The sequence below is a fragment of the Dasypus novemcinctus genome, chromosome 15, assembly GCF_030445035.2.
Source record: "Dasypus novemcinctus isolate mDasNov1 chromosome 15, mDasNov1.1.hap2, whole genome shotgun sequence".
NCBI lineage: Eukaryota > Metazoa > Chordata > Mammalia > Cingulata > Dasypodidae > Dasypus > Dasypus novemcinctus.
Window position 1 is genome coordinate 18,369,674 of NC_080687.1, and position 13,308 is coordinate 18,382,981.

The 13,308-nt window shown below is 39.9% G+C and overlaps 1 non-coding gene and 1 pseudogene across 1 annotated transcript; one reads left to right on the plus strand and one right to left on the minus strand.

Annotated features, from left to right (window-relative positions):
• Positions 1-329: 329 nt before the first annotated feature.
• Positions 330-485, minus strand: LOC111759488 (U1 spliceosomal RNA). The gene has a single exon (XR_002793458.2). It is a non-coding gene; the product is annotated as a U1 spliceosomal RNA (small nuclear RNA).
• A 10,705-nt stretch (positions 486-11,190) lies between these two features.
• On the plus strand, positions 11,191-12,823 carry LOC101430683 (CYFIP-related Rac1 interactor B-like; annotated as a pseudogene).
• The last annotated feature ends 485 nt before the right edge of the window (positions 12,824-13,308 follow it).

A 13,308-nucleotide genomic window follows, 5' to 3' on the forward strand; every position in this document is an offset into this window, starting at 1 on the left:
TATTTGATGACTTTTAAGGCATAAATAACTACATATAACTCAAACTTCTATCAAGATTTATTTTATTATTAATATTGAAATAATGAAATGCTCTAATAATGATTGAAGTGATAAATGCACAACTATGTGATTATACCAAATATCATTGATTGTACACTTTGGATGAATTGTATGCTTTATTAATAGGTACCAATAAAATCAATTTTTAAAACAAACTTATATACAAAAAATATTTAGAACATTACCATCATTCCAGAAATTTCCCTTTCCATTTTTTCCCCTCTATTTCTTTTTCTTTCCTTTTCCTTTTTATTTTTATTTATTTAATTAATGGGAGAGCACGAACGCAGTCACCCACTACCACAAATTATGTAGTCGATGTTCCCACATTTGGGGAAATTGTAGGGGTCAGCACATCTGGAGTGCACTGAATAAACCTTGCCCTGGGAAGACCACCTTCATGATAATGCTTATCTCTTAATTCTGCTATACTCAAAGGCCAAGATAATAAAGATGTATCAGTGAAAATTAATTATTTCTATCCTTTTGGCCAAAAATTTAAAATTAAATTAAAACTCATACAAATTATTCAACATCTAGTAAAATAAGTCGATTCTCCTGAGACACTTGTATCTCCTCTGAAACAACTAAATTGGTTCATTTGGTTGCCACGTAAATTAGGAAAAAAATATATCCTGCTCCATTTTCAGAAACTAAAATGAACTAGAGATGTTTTGTGTTACCTGTTTTACACATACAATTAAAAAACCCATCTCCTAAATTAAATCTAAGCCCTATAGTCAGTGGGAGATAAAAGACCCAGTAAATAAATTAGCTATGCACACAAAATGGCTGTGGCATTTGTAGAACCCAAAAATTCAGCTTTGTCTGGTGGATTTTTTGGTCCTAGGCAGCAACAGAAACAGTAAAAAGGATCCCTCTGTACTCGTAATCAGTGGCAAGGAATCAGTTCCACTCTAGTGTCAGAGCCTAGTGTTTCTCAAAGTGTGAGATGATGACCACCTGGAGTAGAATTCCCTGCAGTATAATAAAGAAACAAAGCAAAACAAAAATAAACAAAAAACAAGAAAAGTCAAGATTCCTGGGCAATACTCCAGACCTAACAGAATTTCTGGGGTTGAAGCAATAGAAATCTGCATTTTAAGAAGCTCCCGAGGCCTTTCTTAGACTCTCAAAGTTTAAGAATACTTCCCTAGCCCTCTGAAAACAGAATTCCTTCCGAGAAAGCCAAGGGGAATATTTCTGTCTATGATAGTAACAAACTTAAGGATCAAAACCCACAAGAAATTTATATTTGGATGTTCTAAAATTACAGAATCGAAGAAATCCATTCCTTTTTTTCACTCTAATATTTAGGGGCTTTGAGAAATATCAGATTTAAATTCACTTCTTGAATAATAAACAGAACAAAACTTCTACTGGAACAAAATATTTTTCCTACCAAAAAAAGGTAGCAAAAAGACCAAGCAATAGCAAATTCATTCCTGTTCTAATATTCCTTTCCTAATTAACTCAATTTCTTTACAGGTATGTCCTTCCTAACAAACAAAATATGGAATGAGGAGAGGAATAATAAACACCTGTAGACACTGTTGCTTCTCAACTTCTGTATTTGCCATGCCCTCAGCCCTCTGGCTCCATATTTCCTGTTACCACTGAATGGTTTCTCACAGATTAGTGCTGCCCTGTTGCCTTAAGTCTGCTGACCACCCTGTCCACATTACCCTTTCTTTGCATTGAATATGTTGTTTGTCATTAAACTTTCCAAATAATTCCCATCACAGTATTGGTGGTTTCTTGTGTGAATACGGTAATTTCAGGTTTCTCTAGATGAGGAGAGTACACCAAGCCTCATTAATTGACACAATTTGTGAGTGTGATGTAAGTGGTACAAAGTTCCATTTTCTTTATTACTAGATCCAAAACAGAATGTTTTAAATATATGTCAGATTCCCACTGGTTTCCAAAATCTGTAGGTTCACCACTTTTGCAACAGTGGGCAATCCCTACTCAGACTGTGAATCTGGCTGAGGCAATCAACATTCTGCTTCAACACATCTACTTCCATAATTCAGGATTTTTCATAGCAGATTAATAACTATGTCCAGATCTGTGGCCAACACAGGCTCCATATTCCAAATCTCCCTTATCATGGGTAGTGAGCACAGGATATCCACAATTAGGAGTTGATTGGCCATTTGGCCTGGTCTCCATTTCTTTTTGATATATATATATAAAAAAAAATTCCTCCATTTTACTTTTTTCCCCATATGACGCTGTATGTTGTGTTTATTCAGTCTTATTTTCCTTCTTGCTTAGTATTCATTTCTGAAATAATTTTTCTTTTTTATTTCTAATTCCTTCTTGGGTTCTACCACTTCATTTGAATTTTTCTTTTCCTGATTAATGTTGTTCTTTCATGTCTCGAATAATTTTCTTGAAGTTTTTTAGCTTTTTTGAAGAAATATATTGCTGTTTTGATGTATTCTGTACATATCTTTCTGATGTGTTTTCCTTATCTGCAGAGATGTTATTGTGTTCCTTATTGTATATTTTTTAATAGTAATTTTATGTGAGGTTTACTCTTGATATTTTTCTGGTGCATAATAATAATTTTATATGAGGTTTACTCTTGATATTTTTCTGGTGCTCATGTGTTGGTGAATTTAATTTTCCTGAATTACTAGGAGGTGTAGTTCAGGGTAGTGTTTGTACTTCACAGAGCTCTTTTATTCTGTTGCTTTTGTGTAGTGTTCAAAAACGATGTCAGTCTGCTTTTGGAGATCACTTGGCTCCGTTGTCCTTTCCTACTTATATCCAGAACCTCTCTCTTTACTAGGTCTCAGTTGTCCCTAACCTGATTCCTGTGTGTGGCCTTGTCCTGCACGGGATCCTAACTGTTCAGTTTTGGAGTTTATCAGGCCTTTCTACCAACTCCTTACGTTCATGTGTTGCTGGATAAAGCAAAACCACTCTAGTGTCAGTTGTTCTCAGACTGGCCTATCATCACTTTCAGTGAAAGTAGTTGGCTCTTTTGGATTCTTCTATTGTTAGAGCTATCAAATATCCCTAACTTCTCTCTGTGTTCTCCCACAGAGGGGGCTAATAACATTTAGGATTTGTCTTTTGGTGATTATCCTTATCCACTGGCATTTTCAAGTTTGAGGGGACATCTTGCCATGTACTTTTTTTTCTTTTAACCAGTCATCTTTCAGTGGACACTTATTCTCAGTTCAGCGATGGCTGTGCTCAGCATGGCTGTATTCCTCAAAGAGGGAGACCAGAGCAAAGGCCATGGTCAAGGACTGGGCGCCTCTTCCACACTGACTTGTTCTGTCAGTAGTACTTGCTGTAACTGTTCATGTTTGCGTTCCTTATAAGAAATGCAATAGCTGAAAAACATTTAAGCTGTCAGCACCACAGAAATCTCAGCAATGCTACCCTTCTTTGCATGTATACCGGGAGTAACTGCTTTGGAACACTCCAACACTTTCTTTAGGGGGAAAATCGTGCATCAGTACTCAGATTTAATATCTCTCTATCTATCTATCTATCATGTTTACTACTTTTTGGATTCTATTTAAGAAATTCTTACCTATCTCAAGATCTTGAAAATATTTTCCTGTTTTCTTAAAGCTTTAATTTTAACATTTAGGTCTATGATCAATCTCAGTTTGTAGGTGTACGCTAGGTCCTTTTTTATAACTTTTAAAAACTTTTTATTGTAGTGACATAAATCCAACTCAATAATTTCCCATTTTAACCACTTTCAAGTGTATAATTCAGTGGTATTACATTACCAATATTGTGCTACCGTCACCAACATTCATTACCCAAATATCTTTATCATTTAAAATAGAAACTCTATACCCTTTAAACAAAAATATCCCTTCCCCTAACCTTCCCTCCCCACCAGTCTCCTGGTAATCTGTTACTGTGTCTCTAGGAATTAGTTTTTTAGTTTTCTTTTTAAATATATATATATATATATTTTTTTTTAATGTTTTTTTAAATCACCATTTTATAGATGAGGAATAGGTACAAAGATCTCAAAGTACTTTTCCTGAAGTGACCCCCCAAGTACATGTCAGGATCTAAGTACAGGGAAGTCTGACTTAAGGTAAACCACTGTGGAAATGACTTCACAAGAGTCACAATTCCATCCAAGTTGGGCTGCCCTCAAAGCCCACAGTGAGCCTCAACGACATCCAAGGGCTGCAAATGTGAGGGTCTGAAACCACCTCCCCAGCCAGGAGGGTCGTCATAGAGATGCTGGAAAGAGACACCGTCTCCCCTCTTTACACTCTATTAAAGCTGGGCACAGGGCAGGGAGAGATGAATGTAAACCTTATGGGAGTGATTTACAACCCGGTGAGCAAGAGATAAAGAATCAGCAAATACAACTTGAAGAAGAGGGGTCAGCGGTAGGATAACAGAGCAGGTAAGAAAGATGCTGCGAGTGCATGAAGTTCAACCTGCTGCCCACATAGGATGTCCAAGGTTTGGTTCCTGGTGCCTCATCATTGTTGCTAGTGCCTCTCCGAGATATCTATACAAGACAAATTGCTGTACCATGATTCCCACAGCAAGTTAATGGCCACCAAAACGGGCTCAGAGCCCGGCGCAGGCGGGCGTCTGAGGAGGGGCTGTGCGCTCCGCCTGAGGGTTCAAGGCCAGTGCTGCTCGCCTGCCCGCGGGCCAGACAGGCCCCGCCCCACACACGGGGAGCCTCGCACACGGGGAGCCCTGCGCGGGGCCTCGGCCCTGCTGGAGCATCAGGTCAGCACATCCGACGACCCCCTATTTATATTTTTTATTTCCCCCCTTTCCCCCATTGTCTTCTCTCTGTGTCCATTCGCTGTGTGTTCTTCTGTGTCTGTTGTATTCTTATTAGATGGCTCTGGGAACCCATCCTGGGCCTTCCTGAGTAGGAGAGAGGTGATCATTCTCTTGCTCCACCTCAGCTCTCTAGTTCGCTGTGTCTCATATTATCTCTTCTCTGTGTCTCTTCTCTGTTGCATCGTCTCGCTGCATCAATTCTCCATGTGGGCAGCACCACTCCTGGGCAGTCTGCCCTCCTGCACGGAGCTGCACTCCTTGCATGGGGAGGCCACTCCTTGCACAAGGGCAACCCTGTGCGGGGCAACACTCCTTGCATGTGGCAGCACTCCACATGGGCCAGCTCACCACATGGGCCAGGAGACCCTGGGTATCGAACCCTGGACCTCCTATATGGTAGGTGGAAGCTCTCTCCATTGAGCCATATCCACTTCCTGGAATTTGTTTATTCAAAGTATTTTATGTAAGCAAGATCATACAATATTTGTCTTTTTGTATGGCTTATTTCACTTAACAAGATGTCTTCAAGGTTCATCCATGTTACAGCATTTATCAGCACTTCATTTCTTCTTATGGTTGAAAAATATTCCACAGTGTATACATATATAGCACATTTTATTTGTTCATTAGTTGTGGACAGATGGGTTGCATCCATCTTTTGGCTATTTGTGCATATGCTTCTATGTACATTGGTGTATAAATATTTGAGTCCCTGCTTTTAAAACTGTTGGGTGGGGAGTGGATGTGGCTCAAGTGGTTGAGCTCCTTCTTCACAGATGGGAGATCCTGGGTTCAGTTCCTGGTGCCTCATAGAAAAACAACAAAAAAAAGAACAAACAGTAAACAAAACAAAAAACCAACTCAGGGGAGCCAATATGGCAGCACTGGGTTCCCACATACAAGGTTCCAAGTTCAATCTCTGGACCCCAGTGCCTCAAAAAAAAAAAAAAAAAAAAGACTTTTGGGTATATTTTTAGAAGTGGGATTGCTGAGTCATATGGTAATTTTATGTTCAACATTTTATGTTAAACATTCTGAGGAACTGCCAAACTAATTTCCACTGTGGTTCTACCATTTTATATTCCCATCAACAATGTATAGGGGTCCCAATTTCTCCAAATCCTCACCAACATGTATTTTCTGTTGTTTTAGTAATAGCCACCCTAGTGGGTGTGAAGTGGGATCTCATTTTCATTTTCATTTTCATTTCCCTGATGACCAATGATGTGAATATCTTTTCATGTGCTTATTGGCCACTTGTATATTTCCTTTGGAGAAATGTCTTAACCAGTGTTGCTTTATATGTCTTGATAAGGTAGGGGAGGCCCTCCAAATTAATTTTTTTTCAAGAATGTCTTGGCTATTGTGAGTGATGTCATCAAGATGGCGACATGAGACATCCCCTTAAAAAACCTCCCTAAGATTCAGCAAATAAAAGGACAAATCCCACTTGCTTAGAATTCTGGAGGACAGTAGAGACTGAAAAAGGACTCCACAAATGCTGAATGAAAGAAAAAGAAAATGATCAGATAGGAAACTTCTGTCCTGGACCACTGGGCCATTCCCCTTCCCCTCACTCAGTGCTACATAGCTTGGGAGTTGCTCAGAGGCAGTTGTCCTGATCCCTTCCACCTCATACCAGGGACTACAGAGCCGCTCCCAGCAATGATAGAACCCTGTCTCTCCTAGCACAGTCCCAAGTTCACAGGGACCTAGGGTGGAACACAAGATGCTGAGGAGTACTGCATATAAAAAGACCCCGAGGGGAGAAAAAAGAAGAACCAAGGTGGCTGGCAGGTGCTGTGTTCACTCAATCCATTTTCTGTTGACTGGACCATCTAAGCACAAAGTGGACTTTTTTGGAACAACCTACCTATCTGGATTGACCCCATCTGACTCCTTGGGGCAAGGTACCCTAATGGGTAAGAAACCAGAGGCAGGAAAGCCTAACAGAGAAAAAATGGGGAGGGGGTTTAAACTGAACTGCTGTATGACAGGAGGGTCCCAGAACTGAAAAGAATAAGGAAAACTGGACACTGAATGACAAAATTTAAACAAATTAAAGGACTGTGGATAAAATTACACACAAAAACAAACATAACAGATCAAGGTTTCCAGAGAAGAAACAGAGAGAGGAAGGGATGTTTACTCCTGAGGGTACCCAAAAGTGCAATCTTAAAAATTGTACCCAAAAAAAAAAAATTGTACCACATATCCAGGGCAAGAATTCAATGAAGAAGAGCTAAGAAAATCTGATCAGTTAAACATAGCCTATTCTAAAGGTCAAGAATAAGATCCTTTGGACCAAGTGTCAAAGAAGAGCCTTAACACAAAGCCAATTAAAACTAAATCCATAGACAATAGAAACTGATTGAAAAAAGGAAAATGAAACTGATCTTCAGAGTTAACACATCAAGTTCATTAGATGTCTAGAAATGAGCAAAAAATTACAAGCCCTACTAAGAAGCAGGAAGATATAGCTCAAAGGAACAAATGAAAACTTCAGAGGAGATACAGAATGTGGAAGTACTAATAAAAGAAATTCAAACAAACCTAAATCAATTCAAGGAGATGTAGGAAAATATGCATTAAGAGATACAGAATATTAAGAAGACAGAACACAGTGCATAAACATAAAGAAGATTTTGGAAGTATAAAAAGAAACATAACAAATTATGGATTGAAAGGCACAATAGTAAAGATTTAAAATACACTACATGCACACCGATGTTCATCTAGTGTCTATCATCTGATGAATGGATAAACAAAATGTGGTACATACACACAATGGAATACTATTTAGCTGTAAGAAGAAATGAAATTGGTATGCGTATGATAACATGGATGAATCTAGAGGATAATATGTTGAGTGAAATATGATCAACACAGAAGGACAAATATTGTATAGTCTCACTAATATAAACCAAATACATTGCGTAACTCACAGAGGTAAACTCTAGAATATAGGTTACTAGGAAATAGAAGGTGGGTTGAGAATGGAAAATGATGCTTAATGTATACAGCATTATTAATAAGGTTAATTGTAAAAGTGTGGAAATGAAGAGAGTTGAGAGTAATGTATTATAATGAGCATAACTAACATTGCTGATTTATAAATGAGATTGTGGCTGAAAGGGGCAGTCTGTGGAAGTAAATGTCAACTGAAAGGAAACTAGAGAATAATCTAGGGAATTAGAATCATGATTTTGGTGGTAGATGAAGACGCTTAATAATCTTATTTTGCAAAGTGCTAAGAATATCATGATACACCGGAAAATTACAATTTATGTAACTTATGGATGATAGTTAACAGTAATATTATAATATTTTGCAGCAAAGGCAAGAAGATATTTCTTCACTACCAAGGGACAATAGGGGGATATAAGGATGTATGGGATTTTTCCTTCTGGAGTAAAGAGAGCATTCTAAAATTGAGGTGATGACAGCACAACTCTGATAAAAATGAGGAAAAAAACATTATGATATATAAAAACTAAAGTATAGGGAAGTGGATGTGGTTCAAGTGATAGAGATTCCACCTCCCATACCTGGGAGAACCCAGGTTTGATCCCTGGGGCCTCCTGGTGAAAAAGAAGAGAAAGCATGCCTGCACAGTGAGCCAGTGCCCAGGAGAGTGCCCACATGTCAAACCAGTGCCTGCATGAGTGCCTGTGTGCTGAGCCAGTACCCTGCGCAAGTGAGTCACGCAGCAAGACGATGATGTATCAAAAGAGAGACAAGGGGAGAGTCAAGGTGGAGTGCAGCAGAGACCAGGAACTGAGGTGGCACAATTGACAGGGAACCTCTCTCCACATCAGAGGTCTTCAAGATGGAATGCAGTGAATCCTAGAGGAGAGAAAATGAGAAGAGAAGACAACACAGACAGCAAAAGCAGTAGAGCAGGAGGAGGGAAAGCGGGGGGGGGGGGGGGGGGGGAGGCATTAAATAAATAAATAAATCTTTAAAAAAACAAAACTAAAGTATAAAATGGTTGAAGTGCATGGTGCCTTTACAATAGCAACATTGAATGTTAATGGTTGAACTCTCCAATCAAAAGACAACAGACAGGCAGAAAGGATGAAAATGTATGATCCAACTACATGCTGTTTACAAGAGACTCATCTTTTATGAATCCCACAAAGATTATGTTCTTAAACTAATCTATTCCTGTTGTTGTGAGACCCTTTTTGATTAGACTACCTCAGTGACTCAGGTTGAGCCTCTGCCTTCTTGCTAGGTCTGATACAAATGGAGACACAAAGTAAAAGTGCACCACTATATTATAATTGATCCTACCATGCGAGAGAGAGGAATGCAGGAAAATAGAAGCCCTGGGAGGCTCAAGGAGCTGAGGTCCAGGGAAAGATGAGCCATGTTCCTGATGGCTTACAGCTGATCTCAAGAAGAAAGAAGAGCAGCCACAACTGAGAGAGGAGGCCCGGAAAGATACAAGCCCCGTGCCTGGTTGCCCAAGGCTGGGCTCTAGGAGATGGTAGATTCTAGAGGGGAAGGCAGATACCTCAGCAGAGATTGATGGCCATTTTGCTTCACAACATAGCCAGACAATAGGATCAACAGTAGCTGACTTTGGTGAGAAAGCAACTATTGGTGGCTTGATTTGGACATTTCATGGCCTCAGAACTGTAAGCTTTTACCCTAAATAAATCCCCTTCATAAAAGCCAAGTAATTGTTAGTACTTTACATTGGCAGCCCTTTGGCAAACTAAAACAGACCCAAAAACCTAAATGGGTTGAAGGTAATAGGTAGGAAAAAGATATTCCTTGCAATTTGTAATCAAAAAAGAGCTGGGGTAGCTATACTAATATCAGACAAATTAGACTTTAAGTCAAATCTGTTATAAGAGACAAAGAAGCAATTCAACAAGAAGAAATAACAATTATAAGTATTCATGCACCTGACCATGGTGCCCTAAAACATATGAGGGAAACACTGGCAACGCTTAAAAGAGAAATAGATGTCCTGGCAATAATAGTTGCAGACTTCAATATACCACTCACCAATAGATATAACATCTAGACAGAGGGACAATAAGGAAACAGAGAACTTGAATAATATGATCAATGAACTGGAAAATTCACAATTATAAGGAAGTTGAACACTACATTCATACACACGCAGTGGGTCAAAGAAGAAATTACAAGAGAAATCAGTAAAAATCTTGAGAGAAATGAACATGAGAACATATCAAAACACATGGGCTTCAGAAGTGGACGTGTTTCAACTGATAGAGCGTCCACCTACCATATGGAGGGTCCTGGGTTCGATCCCCAGGGCCTCCTGACCCGTGTGGTAAGCTGACCTACGCGCAGTGCTGCTGTGAGCAAGGAGTATCGTGCCACATAGGGACATCCCTGCGTAGAAGTGCCCCATTTGCAAGGATTGTGCCCCAGAAGGACAGCCACCCTGTGTGAAAAAAGCACAGCCCGCCCAGGAGTGGTGCTGCACACACGGAGAGCTGATGCAGCAAGATGATGCAACAAAAAAGAGACGCAGTTTCCCAGTGCCACAGGATAATGTAAGTGGACACAGAAGAACACACAGCGAATGGACACAGCAGACAACAGGGTGGGAAGGGGAGAGGAATAAATAAAAATAAATCTTAAAAAAAAAAATTATGGGCTGCAATGAAGACAGTGCTGATAGGGAAATTTATAGCCCCAAGCAATTACATTAAAAAAGAAGAGCCAAAAATCAGAGATCTAACTGCACACCTGAAGGAACTATAAAAATAACAGCAAACTAATCCCAAAGCAAGCAAAAGGAAAGAAACAAATATTAGAGCAGAAATAAATGAAATTGAGAATGAAAAAAACAATTAAGAGAATTAAAAATACCAAAAATTGGTTCTTTTGGAGGATCAAAAATATTGACAAATTGTTAGCTCTACAGACAAAGCAAAAAGAGAGAAGATGCAAATAAGTAAAAATCAGAAATGAGAGGGGGACATTTCTATTGACCCACAGAAATAAAAAGGATAAAAGGATACTATAAACAACTATATACCAACAAATTAGACAACTTAGATGAAATGGACAAATTCCTAGCAACACAAGAATAATCCGCACTGACTCTAGAAGAAATAGATCTCAACAGATGAATTACAAGGAAAGAGATTGAACCAGCATTTTTAAAACACTACCGACAGGCCACTGCTGCTGCCCCACTCCCCCGCTCTGGTTCGGAGCTATCCTAGCGCCGCTGAGGAGCCACCCTCGTGTCTAGAGGAGAGCTGAGGGGCAGGGTTAAGAGCCCTGAGGCTCAAGTGCAGGTTAGAGGGACAAAGACAGAATCATGCGCACTGGCTGACGATGCCTACAGAATCTGAGAAGAAAATTTATAATCAGATGAAAGTAGTATTAAAAGTTGCAGAAGGTGGGAAGCGGGTGTGGCTCAAATGATAGAGCTTCTGCCTCCCATATGGGAGGACCTGGGTTCAATCCCTGGGGCCTCCTGGTGAAAAAGAAGAAGAGAAGGCGTGCCCGCACGGCAAGGCAGTGCCCGCGGTGAGGCAGTGCCCACACGAGTGCCCACGTGAGTGCCTACGGGGTGAGCCAGTGCCCCGGTGAATCCTAGAGGAGAGAAAAGGAGAAGACAACACAGACAGCAAAAACAGCACAGCGGGAGGAGGGGAAGGGGGGAAAATAGATAAATTAAAAAAAAAAATGCAGAAGGTATCTTGGAGGACTCGCAATCATGTAAAGGAACTGGTCATGAAATACGAGGAGAGACAATCCAGCATCCAGCAAATGAGAAGCTGCAAGACAAGGCATGGGGTGCAGTTCTAGTAGAAGGCAAATTAAAGAAAGATGAATTTTCTCAGAGGTTAGAAGCAACATTAAGAGGTCCTCTGGGAGCTTTGACCAGTACCCCATATTCTCCCACCCAGCATCTAGAGTGAGAATAGGCCTTTGCTAAACATTTTAAGAAACTCTTCATGTCAAAAAAGAAAAAAAAAAGAAATTCTTCACATCACACCCTGGGTTGACGAATTCAAGATGACAAATCCTGCCATTCAGAATGATTTCACCTATTATAGAACTTTTTAAAAAATTTTATTTCTCTCCCCTCCCCCCGCTCCCAGTTGTCAGTTCTCTATGTCCATTTGCTGTGTGTTCTTCTGTGACCACTTCCATCCTTATCAGCGGTACCGGAAATCTGTGTTTCTTTTTGTTGCATCATCTTGTTGTGTCAGCTCTCTGTGTGTGCGGCACAATTCCTGGGCAGGCTGCACTTTCTTTTGCGCTGGGCGGCTCTCCTTACGGGGCGCATTCCTTGAGCGTGGGGCTCCCCTACGCGGGGGACACCCCTGCGTGGCAGGGCACTCCTTGCGCGCATCAGCACTGAGCATGGGCCAGCTCCATATGGGTCAAGGAGGCCCGGGGTTTGAACCATGGACCTCCCATGTGGTAGGCAAACACTATCCATTGGGCCAAGTCTGCTTCCCTAGTATAGAACATTGAGTTGCATGAGGATTAAAAATGTTTCAACAGAAGGGGAAAATTAAGAAAATAATGGATTGACAAACTGAATGTCTTTGTTTTGTGCTGAAGCAGCCCCAATGTTGAAAGCCTGAAGTGATGACACAACAAAATTTGTATCAGAGAATAATTTACCAATAGAAAATATCACAGATTGTTTAAGCACCATGGCTAGCTGGTGCAGAGTCATGCATGAGACCCCATCAAACAGAAGCAGATTTACAATGAGGATCTGGTGTCCTCTGCTTGTAGATCATGGTGGGTATCATCATCCTCTATGACCATGTACATCCAGTGGGAGCATTTGACAAAACCTGAAAAATTGACATGAAACAGTATATCAAAGTTCTTAGGGACCGATCTCCTAGTAGTGTAGAAGGTCTTCTAAATGCTCTCAGGTACACAACAAAACATTTAAATGAATGAGACTAACTTCAAGCAAGTTAAATCCATGCTGCAATAACAGTTCTGGAATAAACACATCCTGTAGAAAGGAGACCGTATTCTGCAATGACTAAGAATGTAGATTTTTAGTGATTGCAATTATCTCATTTATTCTTGCTTTTTATTTCTTTCCTCTGTTCCTCTCTCCTCTTTTTAATCATGTTCTTCTTGTTCTTAGGACTTCTTTTCTGTGCTGAATCATAAAATACTATGAATGGATATTGTGCTTTCAAACAGGCCATCTAAGGTGGCTAATTATGCATTGCATTGGGGTGTTTACTGAGAAAAATTCTGTGACTTGAAATAAATATTTTTAAATATGGAATTTAAAAAAATCCAGCATGGCATGGCAAAATTGCGTATTCTTTTTAAAAACCCTCACTGACTTTATATTCTACTACCGCTTTCTTCATGTGCAGCCAAAATGAAAATGTTTAAAATAACTGTGTTGTACAAAATGATACCCAAACACAAATTTTTAAAATTAGTAAAACTTTTGTTTAA